The 24,063-nt window shown below is 40.1% G+C and overlaps 1 long non-coding RNA gene across 1 annotated transcript in view; it reads left to right on the plus strand.

Annotated features, from left to right (window-relative positions):
* LOC106889537 overlaps positions 1 to 18,001 on the plus strand; it is a 22,065-nt gene extending 4,064 nt beyond the window's left edge. Inside the window, exons 4-9 of the long non-coding RNA XR_001412355.1 lie at positions 7,769 to 7,912; positions 9,032 to 9,193; positions 10,147 to 10,200; positions 10,602 to 10,962; positions 13,392 to 13,528; positions 14,994 to 18,001. This is a non-coding gene — a long non-coding RNA (uncharacterized LOC106889537). The remainder of the gene's footprint in view (positions 1 to 7,768; positions 7,913 to 9,031; positions 9,194 to 10,146; positions 10,201 to 10,601; positions 10,963 to 13,391; positions 13,529 to 14,993) is intronic.
* Positions 18,002 to 24,063: the final 6,062 nt, after the last annotated feature.

Below are 24,063 nucleotides of genomic sequence, written 5' to 3' on the forward strand. Positions count from 1 at the left end.
GGGGGGGGGGAAGGTAAAATTTTCTTTTATCATGTTCATTACATTCCATGGGCTATTTGGGAGTAGGAAAACAATATATTATTCTAATTAATTTTATAGGTTTTCTTCCATAATCTCTTTGCTGCTACTGGGCCTTCTTGATGAAATCATATCTATTACCACTTCCTATGTCTTTTTATGTTCTTTTTTCTTGTCCTTGTTTTTCTCCTGAATTCTTGTCATTTTATTTGTTTAAATTACATTGTCTTCGCTGCAGACATTTCTTCAGAGTGTAAACATTCAAGGTAGGTTTACTTAGCTTATTTAAGAGTAATAATTTAGAGATGGAGTAAGGAGTTTGTCAGGGTAATTTACTGAATTTCCCCAGCAAATCAAAGTTTTGACTAGACCTTGACCAACCCTTAGCAAGCCAATTTAGGACTGGTTTGGGGTATGTCTACATTATGCTATAAATGTATACTTGGATAGGTTTTCTGTAGCTCTTTGAAAGTCTGGCCTCTGTTTTATAGAGTTCACATTTTTTTCAGTTGTGAAAACAGGAGAAAATGATCTAGTGTTTACCTTGCTCCTTCACATGCCAAACATCTCAAATTGAAATAATTTCTGTATTGTAGTGACTCATTCAGTCAGAGAAACTTAATGTACTTTACTCACATGAATGTTTTAACCATCATAATACTTTTGTGAACCAGTTAAGTGTTATTAACCCTATTTTACAGCTGAAAAACACAGAGATAAAGGAGAAGAGAACCCACATTTTCAAAAATGACCTTTAAAAATAATAAGTGCAAAAACTCAGGAGTTGCTTTTTGAATTTGGATGTTAGACATTTTGCCAGTGTCACCCAGGAAATTTAGCAATTTTGGCAACACATCTTCTGGATCTTGCTTTTCAATTTTATTTGCACCTTAAATGTATCGTTTCAAAATGAAAACAAATGTACACTTCACTAACAGTCAGATCTACCAAGAATAAATAACACAATACTGACTTCATCGTGCTAGTAAGTGCTTTGCTCCAGCCGTTTATTTAATAGTGATGTTATTTATAGAAAGCTCCTTCATGTGATGTTGTTGCCAGTAACACAGATGTCCCTTGAATGCACTCTATTTTAAATAAAGGTGAAAGGCTAAGGAAAATATAAAAGAACCCACCTTTAATATTTGAATTCAACAATAACAAGCAGGGTGTGGCCACTCTGAAACCGTGGCTGGTCGGATGCTTGGGAGAAGGGAAGGGTGGGAAAGCTCTCTGCTTACCAGTTCCACAGTCTCGTTAGTAAAAACACATCTGACACCAGCGATTGTGGCCTGAAAGATACAGTGAGAATGGGTGGTGCTTTCAGCTGCTGCAATGAATAAAGTGTCTTGCTAGGACTTGGAATGCAGCCACAGAATAAGCAGTTTTGCGGGCATTAACGTGCTTCGTGTTTGAGAAGTTGTGAATGAAAACTCAAGAATTGTCGCTTTCATGTTTAAAAATAAAAAAAGAGGTTGCAGCCTTTGGGCTGTTTCCCCCTCCCCCGCAAGGACACTGTGAGGCTCTTCACATAAAGCCTATTCTGAAAGCTGTTTCTTCATGCTCAATTTGCTGTACTTAAACCAGACACTGTGATAGTTTCAGTGTTTAAAATAAGACTTACAGGCTGCTCTTTGCAGAACGTGTTGTCTCTCCCGGTTGACAGTGGCTTGATAGTAAATGAAATTCATAGGAATGTGGGTAGGTCAGAGAAAGAAAAATGCACATTTTACACATGGATAGTCCTCCCTGGAATAATATGATGGTTTTGTTTGGGTTTTTTGTTGTGGTTTTTTGTTGTTGTTTTGGTGATTTTTGAGGGTCTGTTTTGTTGTTGTTTTTTAATTAGAAAGTAACAATCTGATGTTTCTGGGAACTGAAACTTTAAGGCTTAAATAAAATGTAGTTACCTAAAATCAACTTAGATGAAGCTGGAGGCATCCTAACCCTGGAAAAAAAATCATATATACTTCCACCCAGCATAGACTTCCAGTAACCCACAATCACCCAGAACTTGCTCTCCAACATATGAGCTCACCTGGAACAGGCACTTGATTTTTTTGAATTCTCCTTTTATTGGGGTTTATTCATTTAGTTCCAATTCAAGAGGAGTTAGAACCTAAGAAAAAAAAATCGGCACTGTATACAATCACAGCCAATGTGCTTTGCTATTCCAGAAGACTCTACTAAATAGCTTCCACTCTGTCTTACCGAGCTATGAAGAATTTAATTCTGAGAAAAGGGAGTATTTTTCAGAGCGTGTAGCGTGGTTGAGTGTCTGCCATAAGACAGACTGTTCGTTCCTCCAAAAATGATACAAGCAGGTTGTAGTGAGTCCAGTATCTAGACAGATTTTGTCTGTGCTCATTCGGCACATGGAAAAAATATTTCATCTCAATTCTTCACAAGCTGACACCACAAAGCCATTTAATTTATTTTTCCTGACATGTTATTGTGTTGTTCAATACTGCATGAAGTCTCCCCTGACTTTGGAACAAGCTGGTACGGTTGAGCAAAACTCCTTCATTCTCACAGTTACAAGGAAAAATGAGATCATAAAAGAGAGCGTTAACTACCAAATAATGATTGGGCTCCCTGTACAGCAACATCAAGGACACCTGAAGTGAATGACTCGGTTAAGGCTTGCTAGCCAGATACTCTGCAGCTATTTCTGTTGCTTTCTATACCTTGCACAGGTACTGCAAGGAAAAAAAAAAAAAAAGCCTCCTACAATAAATTCTCACCTGGTCCTGGGCTGTCAACTTGAGAAAATTAGCAATGCTGCTAATGGCACAAGTAACACAACTTTCCCATCTGTGTCGTCGTTTAATCAAAGCAGGAAAAGATCGAAACCCTTTCCAGAGATAAGCAGCACTAAGAAACTTGCAGGGAAACTAAATATTAAAACATTTTTTTTTCCTGCAGAGGAATAGAGGGAAGGGAGGCAGGAAGATCTGCAGCTGGCTGAGAGAAGTTTATAGTGGTTCTGGACTGAATGGTAGGTGCAGGGGTATAAAACCCATTGCTATCTTAGGCAGGGGCCAGGCTTTACTTGAACAAGAAGAGACCTGTTTCAGAGTTCAATATTAGTTGAACTATGAAGGTAAAAGGAGAAAAAGTTGCCTTTCAAAGATGTTCAAAAGGTGCAAAAAGCTTGATTTACCACTATTTTTTTGTTTCTGTGGTTCTTTTCAATCTGGCACCCATATTAGCAGCTAGGAAAGAAGCAAACCTTTTTTCACACTGATCCAGCAAATGTTTATATATCACTTTATTCAAACTGATGCATAAGCAGCACCTGAGAAAAGAAATAGGGACACAATTGAACAAAAAAGTAAATCAATGATGGGAAAGTTCAGGAAATGCAATGATGACAGAGGATCCTGATAAAATGAGAGCAAAAAACCTGAAAGTAGAAGCAAGTCCGTCATAAACGCGGGACCACTGTAGCTCGTCCTTTCAATGGAGTCTGGTTTCAAGGTGTTACCAAATAATTTATTTTTAGACTACAGCACTTATACTTGTCAAGGACTAACCCCAAAGCGATCGCAGTTCCCCTGAATTTACAGCTAGCAAATCAAAGGTCTTTTGAAATGTGTCTTATCAGAACTGGGACTGCTGCTTGCTTGCACCTGACTCACCTGGGCTGCATGGAATTACAGATTTTCTCTTAGGTCTTTTATCATCTTTTGTGAACCAAGGTGGCTGCAGATGTTTAGGTCTCTGAGCCTCAAAATTAATTTCCATCAACAAGAGTGCCTGTAAAGTGTGACCACTCAAATGATCCTAGAAACGTAATGCAAAGGGTAGAGAAGCTGGGTAATCTCCGATAACTGAAATCTAAACTATTGTTAGTCAACCATGAGTTAGCTGTGAGTCACAGCACATCACGGGTGCAACCATGGGCCTCAGGAGAACTGAGTTCAGTTTTCTGCTCTACCCAGGCAAGTAATTTAATCACTTTGGCCATCTCCAACCTGGAGCTGATAATCTCCAGCCTTTTGCCTCTGTTGACTCTCCAGACTAAAGGCTCCTAAAAGGTGGCAGTCTGTCACTACAGTGCCAAAGCTCTGTGCAGCCCACTTAGACATGGGGCCCCTTGCACACTGTCATTTGGCAAACACCATAACACAGTTCATAAATAATTACGTTTTACAATAGCCCTTTTCTTCAGTTCCCAAGGAGAAGACATAACATATTGAGCTAAAGGAACAACTCTCATCTGGTAATATTAAAAATGTTCTGAACTGCTCTCTAGTCACTTCAGAAGTCAGTTGAAGTTGTAAAATCTCTTTCAACAAGTTGGTGTGATTTTAACTTGAGTTCAGGTCTGAGCTTGGAAATTCTTCCTCTGAAGAGAGTTCCTTTGAACAACGACGGTGTGAACTGAACTTCTCAAAATGATCATGGGTCTATCAGGGTTTCAGGTTTTGTTCCAGTATTTACCAATGCCTTTTGGCTTGCTTTCTAGCTTGAATTCATAATTTAAGAGTCAAGGAAAAATTCAGCTATTGCAAGTACATTAATGCAAGGTGATTTATTGCATGTGCACTCCAAAATGACAGCAATGACTCTCCAAACTGTCCCAGCACAGAGCGCTGTTTCTGTCAAATACTTATGGTATGACTGGACGCATACTCAAACTAAGATCTTTGTTTAGTAAATATTGAATATTCCCTAGTCCTTTATATCCTGTCGTCATTTCCTTTGTACGGCTCGCAGCTGGATTTTCAAGCCAATGTACAAAACTCGTTGGGTAGGCAGAGTTTCATAAGTGTGTTTAACCATGTAACAGAGATCTTTTCTGATGGTTTTTCCTCTTAACAAAATTCTTGGAGTTCTGTAGCCTGCAGCAGCAGCTCAAAACACTGTAGCCCAGACAGGAAAATACCCAACAGTAAAGTAGTTCCTTCGTGTAGACCCATGTGTCTCACCAGGACTCTGAAAGAGATGGGTGGAAGGGGATGTTGGCTAGTTCATGAGTGGTCCCAGGGCCCTGTGTGTTGGGCAAAAGGGGGAAATTGTGTAGTTGTGAAGCCTTGTGATAAGGGATGTACATTGTGAAATAAGTGTGAAATCAGTGGAGGACTGTTTGCCCTGGGTCTTCACAGGACTACTCCATGGTAATGACTATGTATGTGTTGTTTTTCAGTGCAAAGAGGGAAACCAGCAATATTGCAGGGTGGTTTTATCAGTTTTGAGTTGTGGATGGAGCACACAGGTTTTGGATTGAAATTTTCCTTTTTTATTCCTAACAATATTGAAATCAATTAATTTTTTGCTTGAATCTTTTTTGTATTAAGTTGTCCTCCTCCTGTATGTTTCTGCTCTGTGTTGAATGTGCAAGTGGTTAACACCAAGATAGAGTTAATTAACTGAGTGGTAAACATCTGTGTTAGGGCTGCTGCCCCTCTCAGTTCTCACTCTTCCTAAGGTCTGCCAGAGGGCTTTGCTGTGTAGGGCTGGACAGGAGGGGAGTTGTCAACATCTCTAAGTCAGGAAATGTATTGAAACTGTGAGCAGCACTCAAGTGTGCCACTGAACAACTCCTACAAGGTAGCATGATTCAGCTCAATGGCCTAGAGGTGGAAGGCAAGCCGTTAATTTCACTTTCTCCGTCTTGCAGAACTTATATGTGCTTCAAAGCCACAGGGTGAAACCTGTAAATTTTGGAAATATTCAAACTCAGCACCTCCTGGGAGTTGTTCTAGAAATGATGCCAGAAAGGCCATAGGAAAAAAAAAACCAAACCAAAACACCAACAAAATACCCAAAACTTAGATGAGATAGAATTCATGCTCAGTTTTCTGGAAACTTAAGTGTAGCAATCCTGAACAGGCAGTGTTCAGCAGGCAGCATCCTATTTTCCACCCTTCCTAACTCACACTGTTGAGATCCTTCCAGAGATGTTTTTCCAGTGCTGAAACAATGGAGCAGCACAAGCTTTCATGAATATGGAAGTCTGAAATTGAAATGGTTCTTTTGACAGGGTAGCAGAAGAAAAATGATAAATAACATTATCACACAAAGGGAAGCAATACATTTGCAGCGTCCAGGGTATCAAACCAAATTAGCTCATTCAGTTTCAAATTAACCACATTAGATTTTGTAAATGTAAAACCTCTTTTGAAAAATTACTTGAAAACTGAACCTTGCTCTAGAGAAATGGCTGGAATTTGACCTCTTTCTAATAGCTTTAATTTTTTTCCTTTTACTTTAATTCATTATGATGTCGCCAATAAATACAATAATCTGTGGCTCCTGCCAAAATACTTCATAAAATATTATCTATCTTCCAGGGGGAGGGAGGGGGGAGTTATGTTTTTTTAAAAAATGAAGTGAATTTAAAAATAAAATAAACTTTATATATAAACATGTGTTTTATGATTAGACAATCTTAGAGGCCATGTTAAGAATTAAGAATTGGTCTTCCATGTAAAATGGTTCTTGCCAGTTCATTTACACTGCTAATTATCGTGCAGGAATAAAACTGTTTCATGAAGTCTCAGATCTTGAATCACAGCCCACAGTCATATCTGCTCGTGGGAATTTTAGCACACTATTCCCCCAGGTGCTCCAATTGGGTCAGCAGCTCTCCTGGGAGCTCAAGTGTAGACGTGGCTCTGTGGGAGTTGGACAGCTTTAGCACTGCTCGCAGCAGACACCATCCAAGGTACAGGAAGGGAATATCTATTTATTTTCTCCAGGCAGATTATGGAGTAGGAGCAGATCTGTATAATGGCTTTTCTGCTCCATAGTTCCCCAAGGCTGTTGCTCAGCTGGAAGCAAGGGCGTGTGAGTCAGCAGTCTGTCTCTCTCCTTAATGTCTCAGGACCCTGTATGCTATTTGGGCAATAAAACTATAAGATTTTTGCATTCAGCTTCATGGTGGTGGTGAACATACATCACTGCGATTTCCAAAATAAAATGTTGTCAGTGTAGCAAGAAGGGTAGCTCTAATAGCACAGATTTTGGGGAGTATTTTTTTTCTTTCTTTTTACTGTAGATCGAGCTTTTTCTGTGTTATCTGGCTCTCCCACCTGTTCCAGCTACACTAGCAGGGCTGTATTTAGTTTGCAAGGTTCAAGGTTAGCCTGAGGTTGGGCTCAGACCATGGCAAAGAAATGTAAATATGTAAAAGGCATGTGATATGAACACACTTGGGAAATGCCATATGGTGGTGTTCCTCCTCCCCATCCTTGCTAGTGAAAACCCACTGATATTTATTGCAGTGAATCCTCTAGGAGAGAACAGATAAAGCACCTAGAGGCTCAAGCTCAGATGAGAGTTTATCCCTTGTTTGAAAGCCTTAATCAGGCAAAGCTGATGTGGGACTGGTGTTTTCAGACTTAATGTTTCTGCCTGTCTTTTGTGAATCAGAGAAAGAAACATCATCCCCGTTCTCTCAGAGATACATCCAGGCTGCTTTAACCTGTTTATATTGGCTCTCGGGGTATGTCTGCATTGCATAGTAGAGATACCCGTTTTGGCTACAAATAAGTTTTCTCCAGAGCCAGAAGCATGTGAACATCCCCAGTGGTGCTTTGCACAAGACTAATTGTCATGCGCTGATATGTCTGTGTGGCCACGCTCTGGGCAGCACAGTCCTACTGCCTTGTTCAGGGGGTAACTCTCCAAAAGTTCTGCCTTGTGCAGGGCAAAGCTTTGCTGTCCTCATGCGCTCTTAGGATTTCTCCTAACTTCAGTTTGTGCAATCACCTCAGCTAATTGTTGCTTTTTATTTTGACAGGAGACAGACTCACGTCCTTTCCCACCAGAGAAATGAGCCCTCGCTGTTGCTGGAAGTGCTAACTATGGTGTCATGCAGTGGAAGAGTTGGGGAATCTCCCAATAACTCGGTCTCTGATAAAAGAGACTAACATCCTGCAGTCAGGTATGGTGCAGTGCTCATGTTCTTGCTCTAGAGGTCCTATTCTGAAAGCCCAAAAAGACCAGCATCACGCAGGATTGCCCTGCAACCCCCAGCATTTACTGGGAATGGCTGGTCTCAGTCCTTTTACCCCCAGGAACCCTATTAACCCAGAACTTTCTCCTTTCCATCTTATCACTTTCCAGAGAGCATATGCTCTCCAATAAGGTGTTGAACGGGTTCTAAAAAGGGCAAGAGATTAAAGTTTCAAATTTAATAAAAGTACAAAGCTCACAAGACTTTTCAGTGCACATTAAAATAGCTCACCCACCTTTTTTCCTTTGTTCGTCCCCCTGCTCCTTTTCTTTTCATGCTTTCAGGTTCAGCTTTGTGAGAAGCAGGTTTCAGTGCTGATGTAGACTGTAACAGCCTGCATTTGGGCTCACTCCCACTCTGCATTTCTGTGTCTTTAGCTGTGATCCTACACCTGTGTGTGGGCTTGTGTTAGAAACTGAATCACTGACACCATACAACAGCTATACAGGTGGAGATGGGGGAGGAGGGCAGAAACATGTTAAATAGAGTTTACCAAGTTCTTTTGGAGGATACACTTTCCTCCTCTCTGCATGGATTTCTCTCCCTCTTTGTCTTTCCTTACCTGAGCAGTCCCACCTGCAACTTGTAGACCATGTTTCTTGTAATCAGCTCTTTACATCCCATGTGTACAGATCTATACATATCACATTAACAGAGAAAAGTCCTCAGCCTTTGTCTTGAACACCTTTTCACCAGTACAAAGTGTACTTGTACTATTGGAGAATGCAGGACTCTGAAAATGAGCAGCACGTCAGGTTAAACCAATCACAGTTCCAAATTGTAAGGATGATGTGTTAATGGGGCTTTTCAGACAAGTGACTTGGCCTCTGACTGCTCATGGGGATGCTGGGTGGTATAACGATAGCATTTTCACATGGCCAGAATTTCATTACATCATTTGTTAGTATATAGAATATCACAAGGGAGTTCTACTTTATTTTATATAGTAACAATGAACAGCTGGCTGCATTACAGTCCTCTGTGTCAGCAAGGATACAGTCAAAATATATTAGTCTGGTTTAAAACATTCAAATTACTTTTTTGTAGGTTGGCCAGTATGCACTGCGAATGAGCAAAACAAGGAAAAGACAATTCAACAGTGGAAATAAAATGTCAAACATAATGAGAGCCTGATCACTATGCAGAAGAAATGCTGGCATGAAAGGTGTTAGAGGGATTTAGCCTATTTAAGGGGCATAGATTATAAAGGTATCTAGTTTCCAAGACTTCTCTGTTGCCTAACAGGACTTCAAGCCAAGAGTTATATATGATACAATGTTTATATCCCTATTCTGATAAAATTATGATTTTACTTGCCTGAAAATTCCAGTGTTAAAAATGTCAGCTCTTAGCTCCTTTTGTGCCTCTGTGGGCTCAGTAGGGATGTTTGATCAGCCCCAGCTACTGGCATTGCCTGCTCTGTTAGCGTTGTTCTGCACCACCTTTTCTCCCTTCCCCTCCAGCCACACCAGAGACCATCACTGCTGCTGCAATGAGCACGCTAGACTTCTCTGACAATTTTGATGTGTATAAAACAGAGAAGTCTAGAACCATCTGCACACTGGCACTGTGTGATGCGTCCCAGAAGCTGGTACATGCAGTTGCAGCCTCTGTAATGGCTCACAGACGATGCCACATGAGCCTCTTTTCTCTCATTCATTCCTACATGGCCTTCATCAAGTTTCCTAATTTTTCCAAGTCTCAGCTCACCAACTAAAGAATTGGGTTTAAGCATGATTTGCTTGTGTGTTTTGACGGATGGACAGAGTTCTGTGATCTGTTCCATAGCAAAATATAAATACTCTGCCCAAACTCCCATTCTCATGGGATTTCTAGTGAAGTTTACTGAAATATATACAGTATTACACAAGTTAATAATAGGAAGGAAGGGACTTAGATGTCATTTCTTGCCAGTTTGTGGTGGTACCCACAGCCCTTTTCAGAGCGCTTTGCAAATGTAGTTTTACAAGCTGAAAAGGACATTGTGTTCCCACAGTTGCTATAAAAGATCTTTGTGTGATATTAAAACATGGGATAGACAGAAAGCTTTCTCTGATGATTGGCCTCATATTTTTTTCTTAAGTATGCATGTTTATACCTTGGCATTTGTATTTCTCTAATAGCCAATCGAATAACACAGTTTTTTGCATTGCTTTTCTCAGAACATCCTCCAGCTCACCTGTTACTCTGCTTTGGAGCCAGATGGCCAGAACAAAGTAAGGGTTTCCGGATTTGGCCTTACAAACCATTGAATTACCAACCAGTTGGGGTTTTGTTACACAATTGAATGTAACTTAGTCATACTCAAATGCCCAGATGAAAGGGAATTCAAAATTGGGAAGGGAAAAAAAGAAAAGCAAGATGCGACAATAGCCTTGGGGTATTACCTTCAAAGCAGGTGTTCAACAAGATGTCCCAGTTTAAGGCTGAACAATTAGAAAAATGACCAAATGGTATTTTACAGCCTTTTTTCTTGATTCAGAACCAGTTTTCTGATCTGTGAAAGACACTGAGAGGGAAACACTCTACTTGGCCCCAGCTGTAGTGAAAAAAAATTCATTTTTACAGTTCCTCTGAAACAAATATAAAGAGAACGATATTGTCTCATATCTTACAGTCACTGATGGGGAAAGTGAGGACTGAAGGTGGTAAGGGGGGGTGAAATCTGCCTCGTGCAGAGAATCTCTGCACCGACAGATCTACTTCTGGAAATGGACTGGAAAACACAAAATGCAAAGGTCCTGCTGACTTTCAGCAAGAAAAACACATTCCTGTCTATCAAGCAAGAGACGCTGAAACACAAAGCTGCTATTCTTAAACACAGCTCCTAGTGGAGAGGTGTTAAAATGGTTTATTTAGCTAACACAAACATGACTAGAATCTGCGTGAAGGAAGGTGCCTACTACCTGTGGCATCCCAGCTGAGGAGGCGGAGGGTCGGAAATGCATGCCATGCCTGTCAAAGGAGGGAAGAAACCGGTAAGTGGACTCTGCTGGGCCTCTTGATTAGAACCAGGGAATTAGAAAAAAAGATGCAGTATTTCAAGTTGGCTCAAACATTTCAAATGACAAACACACAGAGGACACAAATGTAATAAAACTTTTATTGTCTTCAGAATAATGGAGAGAGAGATTTACAGTGGTTTTTGTGTGACAGCAAATAATGTAATTAAAACTGCAGTATAATAACAATTGTGACAAGAGCTACTTTTAAGGTCCTCAAACTGTTTGACAAATTCTCCTTTTATGCTTGCTTGCTTCCTGAGACAGGTGATTTTAAAAAAACCCCCAAATATTCACAAGCCCTTATTAAGCTTGTTAAAAAAAAAAAAAAAACCTGTAGAAAATTAAATAAAACACATATCCTGATTCCAAGTTGTATCTTTTTACAAGAATAAGTTCAGAAACACCGCAGTAGGTTTCAGTGGAAAAAAGTAGCTTATACATAGCAATATCTATGCTTACTTCTTTTATGGATAAAGAATAGCTTAACACATTTTTTTGCCTAAAATTATGCATCCTAAATATCCCTAAATATTCCAGCACTGAAGAACTAACACATGCATTGCTTGCCAATTCCCTTTTGAACAATTTAGCATTGCCATTATATTAAGGCTTTGATGTAGCGCATCGCTTTAAAAAGTCAGTCACTCTTCAGTATTCCCTTAAGTGAATGTTTTGCTATATAGGGATGAATTTAAGCATGTGCTTAATTGTTTGAGATGGTTTATCTGCAGTATTCCTGTAAAGTGCAGTGCCACAATGGACATTCCAGTCTGGGGCATTCTGGTCCTCAGCAAGAGCTGGTACCAGGTGGGCTCTGCTCTCTGCTGGGAGGAGAGGCAGCACTTAGGGCTGCAGAGTTAAAAAGCCTGCCAGGAAAATGTTTAGTAAACCAGACTGTCTTTAGCCTTCATGTTTTCATTATAGTTACTTTCCAGGCACCAAAAGTTCAGTTTATTTTTTGAAAGAGACACCACAAGTATAAACCAGAGCATAACTTTTTATTATTTGTAAACGTTACATGTTTCATTGCTGAAGAGCAGCATGAAAACTTTACACAGGATATTGAATTTAGTGCTGTTCAGGGAAAATGATCCATCTTCCCTCTGCAGAAAGCATTACGTCACGAAGGGATGGAAACAAAGAGCTCTGAGGGACTGGGATAGGCAAACTTCCCTCCTTTCACAGGAAATGGGTGAAGCCTTGCTTGAAATTATTATTCAGACGTTTTGTGCTGTGAAGGAAATGTCTCCTGATAGCACAAGCTATTGGTTTCCTGTTGTGAACTAACAGTTTTGGCATAACCAAGAATGGACAGGAAGGGCAAATGTTTGGGGGTCACTTGAAGGACTTGTTTTAATGAAAAGACCAGCCCAAGTAAGCGGGAAGAAATTTGGCTTGAAAAAAAAAAATATTGAAATTAAAAGGGGGAAGGGGGAGGGAGAAAGGGAATCGGTTGCTGATTACTACCATATCTTTGTGGAAATAAATAACAACAACAACAAAAATCCCACATCGGATTTTAGCAGGGTTAGCAGAAAGCAGGGGGGACACTGCTGTTGAGCAGGAAGTACAGCAGGGGGAGAAAGCCCTTTGTGTCCTACCTAATTAAGAGCCTGATTCAACAAATATATATCCGGCTTCTACACTGAGGAAAGCAATTTTTGGAAGTTTTAACAGATGCGGAATTGGGTTTTTTTCAACCAGGGCCTTGTAACAGAGGCACTTTCAAGTGCTATTTTTCGACCACGGTGTATAAATAGCCCTGCCAGCAGGTCCCTGAAGCTACCTCAGCATCAGGCCATCTGACGGCTCGGCCTCCATCCGAAGCAGAAGCAAAGGCACAGACAGCACCTTCAGTACTCTCTGTCTTGCAGTGTAGGTGCAGAGCTTCTTACCTGATTTCATTTTCAGGAGTAAAAAAAAGAAAATTTAGAAAGCTCTCTTGAGTGTTGGAGACTTCTTTTAAAGACGGTGTATGTTTCATCTTAAGCATTCAAAATGTTTGAAAGCGATTTCTAAAAGAAACGAAACCTGCTTGGGTTTTTGTCTTGTGTCCTTTTGGCAGCAACCGTTTTCACCCTTACAAGGATTATTTTGATTATATGGAAATTCAAGTTGTAGAAAATGGCTGCCTGTTTCAGAAAACAAAACATGAAAGAAGTCACTTTATGTTTGCTGATTCTTAAAAGCCCTTCCTTAAAGTGTTTTTAATGATGCCAAACCCACAACAGTTTGTAAAAATGTGCCTCAATTTGTCTTTGGATTGAATTTAGATAGAATTTTTAAAACCATATACAACAACATTTCTGCTTTCTACTCTTAGAAAAATACAAACTTCAGTCACATTTGAATCACGCTTTTTTTTTTAACATCTCCTTTTAAATATTTTTGTTTCCATTTAGGACTGCCAACATTACCATGGAAACACGCAAAAATAAAGACTTTCCCAGCCTTGTGAGAGCACACCTGCAAGAACAAGAATTGCCTGTCAGAAGTGACTCTCCTTCATTATTGGTGTCACCTAAGGACATTTTTTGTGGTCAGTATGATTTGTTATCTCTAAATTTATTGAAAGTATATTCCTAGAATTGATACAATTTGGAATCTTGCCATGGACCAGTAACAAATGTCTGTTGCTGTCCCACAGTGCTCTCTTTAATATACGATCTCAGTTTTGAGAAAAAAATGAACTCTTTACAGACTGTAGAGCTGAGATTGGAAGCCCTGCAATAACAAGATGAAGTAAGCACTCATCTGAGTGAGACAAACACATGTAAAATGAAGTCCTAATGAGTTGTTTTAATATAAATCTTTCCACTGGCTTCAGAAGGACTTGGATCAGAATTACAAAGAGAATTGCAAGAATTCATCTGCTGCTTCGTAGTAGAAAGATGGAGCATGTTTACTAGTGAACAACTGGCTACTACAGAAACTGATCTGTTTAGACTTTTAAACATTGCTAATTTTATACATATGTATTTTTTACTTACAGAGTTAAATTTTAAGCAGTTTGATCTGAATTTTTATAATTGCAACTAATTCTATGCAGTTTTCCAATTAAAAGAAAAAAAAGAAAAAATAATTAGATAATTACAATGGTTTAACATGTATTTTTTCCAAGGAGAAGGCAACCGTTGTGGAACAGAATTCACATAATCTGACAGTATATATGAATAATATTTCAAGACAATATTCTTAAATTTCTTAAGTTATATTAAAAAACCACAAACTGACAAAATATTTCAAATTTTTTGGTGCCTACTCTCCGTTCTTAGCTATATGAATTGTATATTCTGCTTGCTAAATTGTTACATTTCCAGTATATGAAGGCTTTTGATTTGTATATGTTTCTGCAGCGTAGTGGCAATTCGACAGTGAGTCTGCATCAGTAATGAGCACCACTGGGAAAATAGAGAATTTTTTCTGTTTGTTTCTTTTTACTAAGGAAAGAATTCCCATAGATCCCAAACCCAATGAAAAACTGAACCTTATATAATATTAGAAATACACTTTTTTGTTATTAAATGGATACAGGAAAATCATCTACTTTTTTGTTGTTGTTGTTATTTAAGCATACTGAAAAACTTAACTTAAATGCATTCAGGTCTCACCTAGATTTGGTTTGTTTTGTTTGTCTGTTTGCTTTAATGAGCAAACTCCTTGGCAGAATTGTTTGTCAGCACAGACAAACCTCAGAAATGCTAACTGTAACATCTGCATGATATGTCTAATATTAAATGATCCTGTTCAAATTAATAGGACATTTGGGGAAATCAGATGCTATTGCACATGTACAGGAGTATCAGACCTCACCTCTACAGGAATATTAAAGAATGAAAGGAAAGAACAAATTCAGACCTCAAGCAAAGTGTTTTCATTACAGAGCTGAGTCTGAAGAGAGAGATTCATTCACATAGAACGTAGAAACTGTATGTGACAAATCAGTGTCGTGACTGTTGCATCGTCTCTGACTACGGTCTCATCAGAATATACATATTTCGCAGGGCTGGAGCTGGTGTTTATAAGAAGAATTCTTCCTAGAAGTGCAAAGCTACTGTCAGCAGGAACAATGGTCCTTCTCACGTGGTCTGCTCACTCCAGCTAATAACAAGATCTCTGTCCTAATCCCAGCGTTGAAGACCTTTTTGCAGAATTTACCAGGTGTAAGTACAGTACTATCAAAGTTATGGATATTTGCAGTCAATAAGGTTTCTATGTCACAAGAGAAATGTTTTCCCAACAAGTGCTGATTCAAATGTTGCGCATTCCCACTGCTTCAATTTTTGCTGTAGGCTGAGTAGATGATTATTTAGTGTTGCTACAAACTGTGGTATCACTTATGCGGCTCACCAAAGAGGTGGTTGTGTTTCAGCGTTAGGTGGGAGTATTCCTATGCATGCGTTTGTGCTCAAAATGACCAGTTCAAAAGTTTTGTTGTGTATGTTTATTGATACCCTTTAAGGTGAATGGGTGTCGTAGATGGGAGTAGAATTTCAATTTCCTCGTGTAGCAGCCCTACTGTCAACCAGTTTAAACTGAAAAGGGGTTATAAGTGTTTTGAACTCTTCAGTGGCAAATACTGTGGAAGCTGGAGATAGACGAAATGCCTGAGGCTTCTCATGCAGGGTTAATTTTCCAGGAATGAAGTGGAGAAATGAAATTAATTGTAGTGGAAGTTGTAAACTGGCATAGATTTGAGCTCAGTCATCATACAATTTTGGCTGGGTGCTCTGTGCAAGCTGCAGTTCCTCCTCCTAAAGTGTTAAAATCATGTCATTTGTGTGTGCTTTCTGGAACTGAAGAGACTACAACAGCATAATACCACTTCAACTCAATAGGGAATGATTGCAACTGAAAAGCATTTATTTATTTGGTGTGAATCATTCTGTACTACATTTCAGTCCCACACTGAAAGGGAGGTCTGTTTGTCTTTTCAAGGTTTACTTAAAAAGGAGAGGAAGCGAGAAGGCGTCCCAGGCACCTTTACTTTGCTAACACAGCTGACACACACCTCTCTTCATAGTGCTGATGTACTGCAAAGGGACATCTAGGACATTCTAGTGTTTATTGTTACCACATCAAGTCTTTGCCTTTTGTTATCAGGATGCTGGTCAGTGTAAACAAGAAATAATATTGCAATATTGGTATCATAGAAGAGGTTACAAATTGAGAAAAACTGTGTTTTGCTGTAATGTCAGTATCTATTGGTTCTGCCTTGCTAGTAGTTTTTAAAATGAGCTAGACATAAAATAGCCACAGTTTTGTCTAAAAATAAAGCAGATCCTTTATGAAGAAAGCTGTCTCTTTAAGAGGACTGGTGAATTGTAGAGAGGATAACTTAATATTATGGTAACCACCTGGATTTGATTTTTAACTACTGAAAAACAGTGCTACATTAATGACAATTTTCAGAAAAAGAACTCAAAAACTTAAGCTGTTACAAAAGTAAAAAAAAACCCAAACAACAAACCCAAACAAAGCAACATCCTCACTATTCATTTCCATCTCTGCCTTTTTTAAGATTAAACTCTGCTTCTTAATCTCATCCTAAAAAGACATGTTGAGAAGTAGAAACCTCATTTTTCTATGTTTATTGCATTTTCTTCACCTGCTCCTTAATCTGAATTACCTTCATGAAATTGGCTTACGTTAGTGTGACTAGTGATTTTTGTATTATAACTCCAGGACCCCTGTCAATCTCCTTGAGTTCTACCTGGAAAGTAGAACCAGGTTTGCTTCCACACCACAGGGGTCAGGCACTGTTCCTAAAGCTGATCTGAGGAGCAGAGCTGGTCACAAAAAGCTGCAAATTCCATTACAGTTGTAGCCATGGATTGACTTATGCCTTGTGTGCTCCCATATCCTCTGTGTGACAGTGACCTCAGGCTCCCAACCCTAATGCTCAGTTGCTGGGGAGGGGGTTTCTTCCTCAGCCAGCTGGCCAAGGGCTCTTACACTGATGCACAGTAACTTTGGCTTTTTTCTTTTCTTTCTCCACAGTTCAGGTCAGATCCCCTTATTCCGATTTACATACATGCCAACCATTCTAGGATGGAACTAATAATTGTATGTGTAGCAAGCGAGAAGCAGAGTTTGTAGGAAGAGAACATGCACGTAAAATTTTTATTAGGCCAGTTAATATAATTGGAAAGAGTAGGGAGGCTTTCGGGCTCAAAGTCCCTTCTCTGGGTCTGAAAAGGAGTGGCAAAATCCAAGCTAGAGACAAGGTAAAGCCCAATTCCTCTTAGTTTAATCTAATTATGTTAGTCAGGCCACTTGAGAGATAAGGGTACTTAGCATGTGTAGAGCAAACCTCCCTTCCATATTACAGCAATCACATTCTGCTGGGAAAAGTTATGTTGCAAGGCGAGCTACACGAGCCTGTACATCAGTTTTCAGAGAGACCTCCTGGGGTACTTAATTGCTGACACGCTTTTAGCCATACTGGCAGCACACACAGCACTTCAGCCCAGCCACATGGAATACAGGATCTGCAGTGTTACAAAATAATCCATTTTAACATCACGATGCAGTGTTTGCACGTAGGACTCCACTGAACCTGTGCCTTCATTGGTGGTTGTTCAACCGCTGAGGAGGTTGAGTCCTCAGAGACTGAGAGGAGCTCAGTGCCTGTGATTTTGGGAGCCCCTTTGGGACTCCTCTGGAGTCTCCCTGAGCTGGTGGGTGGACAAGATTCCAATCAGGCAAATGGATGTATTACCAATAAGTCTTGTTGTTTGGCCATCTGGATGTACTGCTACTGCCAGGCTCATTTTTCAGCTTGATGACCGTAATGATTTTGGCAATGGCTGTGGCTGCTCCCATTCATTCTTTTAACAATTTCCATTACCCTGGCCAATTATATTTGGGGTCCTGGCCTTTTCTTTCAGAGCTATGTGGTTTAATGTTTCAAGATCTCTGAATAGTGATTTGTACGAGTATGTCCCTCTGTGGCTGCTCCCCATCTTCTTGGAGCAGTTTTACACACAGCATTATGCCTTTTGAACTAGCTTGTGACAAAGTGACTCAGACCATGCTGCTCTAAATAACCTTCATGTCTCTGGACAGGGCATGCACACTCAGCCTACAGTCAGACGGAAAAAAACCCGTGGGTTTAGTAGTGCTGTCAGTAGCAGATCCCAGCTGTTCCCTCTGATACAGCACACGCAGGGACTCGCCGTACAGGACTGCTTTCAGCTGCATTTTACTCTATGGCTTTATCTATCTTTAGTATTTTGTCAGCCCCAACAGGCTGAAACAGGCATCTTCTTCTGGATTTTAGGCTGAAAGAAATGTCAGCAGGCAAATACTGAGAGTCGATACGGGCACCCAGAAACAAGGCTAGCATTATAGGATATGCAATTGCTTTTTCTGAGGCATTGTAAAGTCTTATTCTCTCAGACCCATACACACTGTCCAGCTCACATCTTAGTCCACTGGGGGAAAAAAAAAGTTCCCAAACGTGCCTGAAATGCTAAACTAATCCCAGGAGAGAAAACCTAAACAAACACTATCCCCTTCACTGAACACACCCGATCCTTCCCTAATCTAAACAGCCACTGACACTGTTATCACTTTCTGCCAGCAGCTCTGTTTTATTGTTAGGAAGTAAGGCTTATGCTGCTTGTGTAGGTTTTTACCACCTCTGTCCATGGCACGCCTCAGACACTCAGCCAGCTGTGCTGCTGCTGCTTCCTAGAAAGGCGCTCACAGACAGAAAGGGGTTCTGTACAAGAATGCTGCTGCACCAAGACTAGGTGGTGACTAGTGGTGACTGGTCATTAGGTCACCACCGGTGACTTGTGGTGACTGGTGCCACCCGTCACACAAGGGGCCAAACAGCAGCGAGAGATTCTGGCAGAATGGCTTCTGCATTATATGCTTCCTATTGTCAACATGTACTAGCATATATACATATCACAATAAAATAGATCAGGCATCTCTAATTACCATCGCTAACTCACAGAAGTCAGGTCAGCTAGTCTTGGACTCTTGATACAAGAAGTTATAATAAGAATCAAAGCTATATGTGGTGAAAATCACCAGTTACCACCAGAAATAAAAGCATTTCAGATGCTGTTTCCTTGAATATATACTTAATAGTTTCAAATCTTTGAAAGCGTGTACCAGCTCCTCCCCATCACACAGCTGCACCGACTCCACAGTCTTTGGATTCAGCTCAAATCTTGTTTTCAGTATGACAAGAACTTTTGTCGATGCTGTAGTTAAGCAACAGGAATGCCAGTAACAAGACAGACAAACAAATATACCTTAGCAAGTAAATCAGGATCTGAAGCCTTAGGAAAGGCTGGGTAAGTTTTCAGCACAAACAGGACTGTAGCTATAGCCCTGGAGGTTTGCTTAAATTGTACCTGAGGTGGCCACTCCTAGAAACAGGTTTTGAGACACAACCCAGCTTCTCCTTTCCAGGTGGCCCTTGCAGACAACCTGAATCCAGACTGTCTAAAAGTGCCATGTGTCCTCACATCAGGCCATGGCAGGTCCTATCAGAAAGACCACAGGACATCTTGTTTGTCTAGCCTCAAACATATGGCCTCATCACATGGGCAGATGGGACGTAGGGAGGTGACAGGGACAGGTAATGCTCAGAGCCTGCTAGCACTGCAGGAGAAGGGTCAGATGCTTGGAGCAAACTTAAGTTTTCTCCGAGTATGCCAGTTAGCTCATCAGTCCCAAATTTGATCCTGGGACCTGATCAGGTGTTAAATTCAAAGCAGTCATTAAGTTGTTCTTTAGGCTGTACTCTCATCTCACCAAGTGTCCTCATCCACTGGATCAAGAAAACTCCACACAATTATGTATCAGGTATGCACAATTTCTTAGCAAATGCAAATACACACTCTAAATGTCTCATCAATATAGCAGATTGCACTCATAGCATGCTGGCAGCCTACTTAAATACTAGCATAAATGCATAAAACGGCAAGCTAACTTCACAAAGTTCTTCATGCTCTAGGGCTGAAATACTTGTGTATATATATCACCACCCTCAAAGACTAATAGTAAAAGAAAATAAGAAAATTCACTCCATGTAGAGAAGACTCCTCTAGGCTTTAGGGACATATAACATCCAATTAAAGCTTTACAAAAGGGCTGATGGTTGGAATGTGACTAAGGCTCAACAGTACCACAATGTATGCCTGTCTCATGAGGTGCCCATGGCACTACTGCAGCATTACAAACATGTATCAGTAAATCCACCTCTGAATGCAGTTCATCTGTCTTGGGAATGAAGTTCATCTTTCATAGTACAACATGGTCTTCTAGACAGAAGGAGAAAGAAAAAAATAATTTATCATTCCCGTGCCAGGCACAGTTCAACTTGAAAGAAACCGGATGAAATGTGTATCATTCATCTAAGGGAACAAATCCACACTACAGATTTGTCTGAAAGACAAGTGAATGCAATCCAAAAAAGCTATCCATTTCAGAATGGGAGGCTTGAATTCAGTCCAACCAGAAAATGCATGCTGAGTAGCACCCATTTATTCAGGGTAGTAATGGCTTCTTTTTAAAGCACGTCGCCTCGATCATTTGTGATCAACACGGCATATATACCAACAAAAATTCTCATCTTTGTGAATGCAGGCTGTCTGCCAGCTCCATAAAGGGATTTTTTTTTTCTTTAAATAGCTACTGCACTAGGGCTGTTGCCTGCAGAGCAGGTTTTATATGTTCAGCCTACTGCGATCATCAGGTCTGAGTGCACAGTAAATGGAATTCACAAGCCTTTCCAAGTCACCTCCTGTGTAAAGCCCTGAACAGACAGTCCCAGAAGTGAAGTAAGGAACAACTTTTCTCTCCACCCCTTTGGGCAGCTCACATGCATGCTTTTAGCAGTACCTAAAACAAGAAAAACACCTAGATCCACTTCACTGGGATTGACGGCAACAGAACGGAAATGAGAAACTGATGAAGTGGTGAGCCAGCCTCACATGCAGAGAAACTTCCAACTTTCATTCCTAATGACTTTTTTTAAAGCACTTCATTTTTGCTTGTATTCCATTTGAAAAAAAAAAGAAAAAAAAAGAAAAAAAAAAATCTTGGCCCATGAGCTCTCGGTGCCTACACAGATGAAAGCTGTGAGAGGCCTTAAATGACTTCAGCAGGAAACTACTGGGAAGGGGAGTGGTCTGTTTTCTGACAGTCCCATTACACATTTCTAGGAAAAATCTTTTCAAGTTCTGCGTACGAAAATGAAACAGGATTACAGCACTGCCTCTTTCTTGGAGACAATCGCAACAACACTTTTCCTGCTCCCATGCTGGAGCGGTGCAAAGTAATTCCCTTCTTTTTCCTCTCTCCTGTCTCTCTCAGGATCTTGGGCTCAGGAATAGCGCTTTAGACGGAAGAAATTTTTAGAATCAATGCATTTAAAGCCTGCTCAAATAGGACCCGTGTTTATTTCAGGGAACCTTGATGAATACTTTGTTCTGAAGTTGCGTTCATAAATCTATCTGCCATTACCCAAACCCCTCACAAACTGTTTAGTGAGCTCAGGAGTTTTCCACTTAGTAGTGATGACAAAGCACTAGACTACTGCAAAACCCATGACGGAGAAGCTGAGCAATAACAGATGCCAGCCAAATAGATCACTGGGGTGGAAGGTCATCCTTGAACAGTATTTCCATTTTTCCCCTCTTGGTAAATTGCTCTGGGAACAATCCTCTTTTCTAGCATAATGTAATCAAGAATTAGAAAGTCACCACCGCTTACACAGAGCTGCAATTCCTGGCCTGACTGGCCGTGCTGGGAATTTTAACTGATGTCTCCACCCAAGCAGCATGTGGAACCAATGTAATGGCTAACACAATTCAGAGCTTAAAATGGAGTGATGTTGCAGTTCCAGCTGTTTTTGTAAGTCAGTACAAGAGATTTTTGGACGCGTGAGAGGAGAAATAGAAACAGAGGTGAGGAATGGCTCCTAGTCTGATGATGTACACCAAGGAATATGTGAGTGACAATGCAAAAAGCAAGACAAAAGTAAAGCACCACTAGGAGTATTACATAGCACCATGCTCGGGACCAAGACAGCAAGGAGAAAATGATGACTGGTGGGACATACTTCACGGGAAAGAGGTGCATTATTTTTAATCTCTCTTACTAGAAAAGGCACAGCCCTCTACATACGGAAAGGTGAAGATATGTAACAGCCTAGGGGTAAACAAGAAAGCTTTCATTCTGATGAAGAAGAAAGGTTCACTCTTATATTTAGCCCAAGTACCCTTAACAGCTACTGTGACTTGGAGTGCTCTACAAAACCCTTAATTATCAGAACTGCATCCCTATGTATCAGCTTAATTCAAGCTAACTCTGGAAAGGCCTTTTTCTTTCCTGAGAACTGATCTACGCAATTTGACCAACCAAGTTTCTACATTCTTCCTCCTGCAGAGGCCCAATATTGCTGGCAAGCCATGGTGATGACTGACTATATTTCCATGTAGATCCCTGCTTATAAGCAGAAGATCTCATCTAGCTGCTAATTCTGATGCAGATTTTAGCAATTTAATAAGTACTTAGTATGTAATAAGTATTTAGTAGTAATTTGGTAGATCTGCTGTCTATCCATGGCCCCTTTAATGTCTATCCATTAAACCCCTGTTTAATGGTTAACTGCCTTTCCAGCAGACTCTGTCTTCCCTACAGTACTTATTATTCTTTGAAGGCAAGAAACATACGGTTTTGTAAAGAAGCGTGTGGGGGAGAAAGGTCAAGTCTTAGGAAGGAGTCCTCTTTGTGTGTGTGTGGTTAGCTGTGTACCTCATACCTGTGTCCACCACACCTGATCTTTAACTGTCTGAAAGGATCCCTATAGCTACACCATTTATTGAGCTCAAGGCAAAGTTCATTGTTTTCAGAGTTCATCCATCAAGACTAACAGTACAGGTAGGATGCTAGAGACAAAGAATTTATCCAGTGAAGAAAATCACGATATAAACTATATCCACACTCAAAACAGGAGATGATTTGCTACCAGCATGAATGGGTCATATTTGCACAGGGCATCTGCTGTGTATTTAGAAAATGCTCCCCTTTGCCCCCCCCCAAAAAAAGCAATGGATACATTTGAGAACTAAAGAGAGGTGAGATCACCATAAAAAGCTCTTAGGGGTTTCACCCACAAAAGCAAATTCAAAAGGCCACTTAAAAAAATAAAAGTCTGTGTTTCTTTGAAAAATCCCAGATACCTCGATGTCAGGTAATGCAGTTCTTGACTCACATTACAACTCCCTCACCACATGTAAATCTGTACGTGCCAGTTTCGTATCTGCAGGTAGGACTCACCCTGCAAACTAGAGCTAAGTTGGCCCATTTTCACTAAGCATATTCTAAAAGGCTTTAATTCCCAAATAAGCTGGTCTGGAAGAGATAATTCTGTACTCTCTGCAATGGTGATAAAATTAAACAGTTTGAAAATAACATGCTTCAGGCTTGCAAGAGTCCTCAAATACAAATTAGTCTAACTACAAATGCAACAGCCTTTAAAATTACTAGGTTGAACTTATCATCAGTCTGACTTATGCAAAGCGCTAGCTTTTCCCCTAAGAAATAAATTTAATATTGTTTCACTCGATCATTAACCAGGATTATTTAGTTCTGAGGAAGAATTTATATAGAGTCGATACGGCTGAAGCACATAAACAAGCTGAGTGCTTGTCTAAAATAAAACTGTAGGATGTCAATGCAAATCAACAGTAAAAAGGTATTTTAGAGTGCAATAAGCAGTGGAATAACTTAGTTACATGGCATCTAATGAGCAAAAGGGATATTGATTGTTTTGCAGTCCACTTCTGAAAACCAAAACAGGCTTTGACTTTGTTTTCTCCCCATTTTTTTGGCATAAAAATACATTTAAACTGTTATTTTTAGACAGATAGATTATGAACAGAAGCAAAACATGAAGGAAGGCTTTCACGTACTATGTAGGTTATCAATTTTTTGGCAGCTGAAATTCTTTAAATACTCTCATTAATTTTGAATTAATATTCTTGAGGTAGTTTAGACACAGAGTTATTGAAAGAGAGTTGTCCATCTTGAAGAATTTTCCTATAG

The sequence above is a fragment of the Calidris pugnax genome, unplaced genomic scaffold (assembly GCF_001431845.1).
Source record: "Calidris pugnax isolate Ruff unplaced genomic scaffold, ASM143184v1 scaffold70, whole genome shotgun sequence".
Classification (NCBI taxonomy): domain Eukaryota; kingdom Metazoa; phylum Chordata; class Aves; order Charadriiformes; family Scolopacidae; genus Calidris; species Calidris pugnax.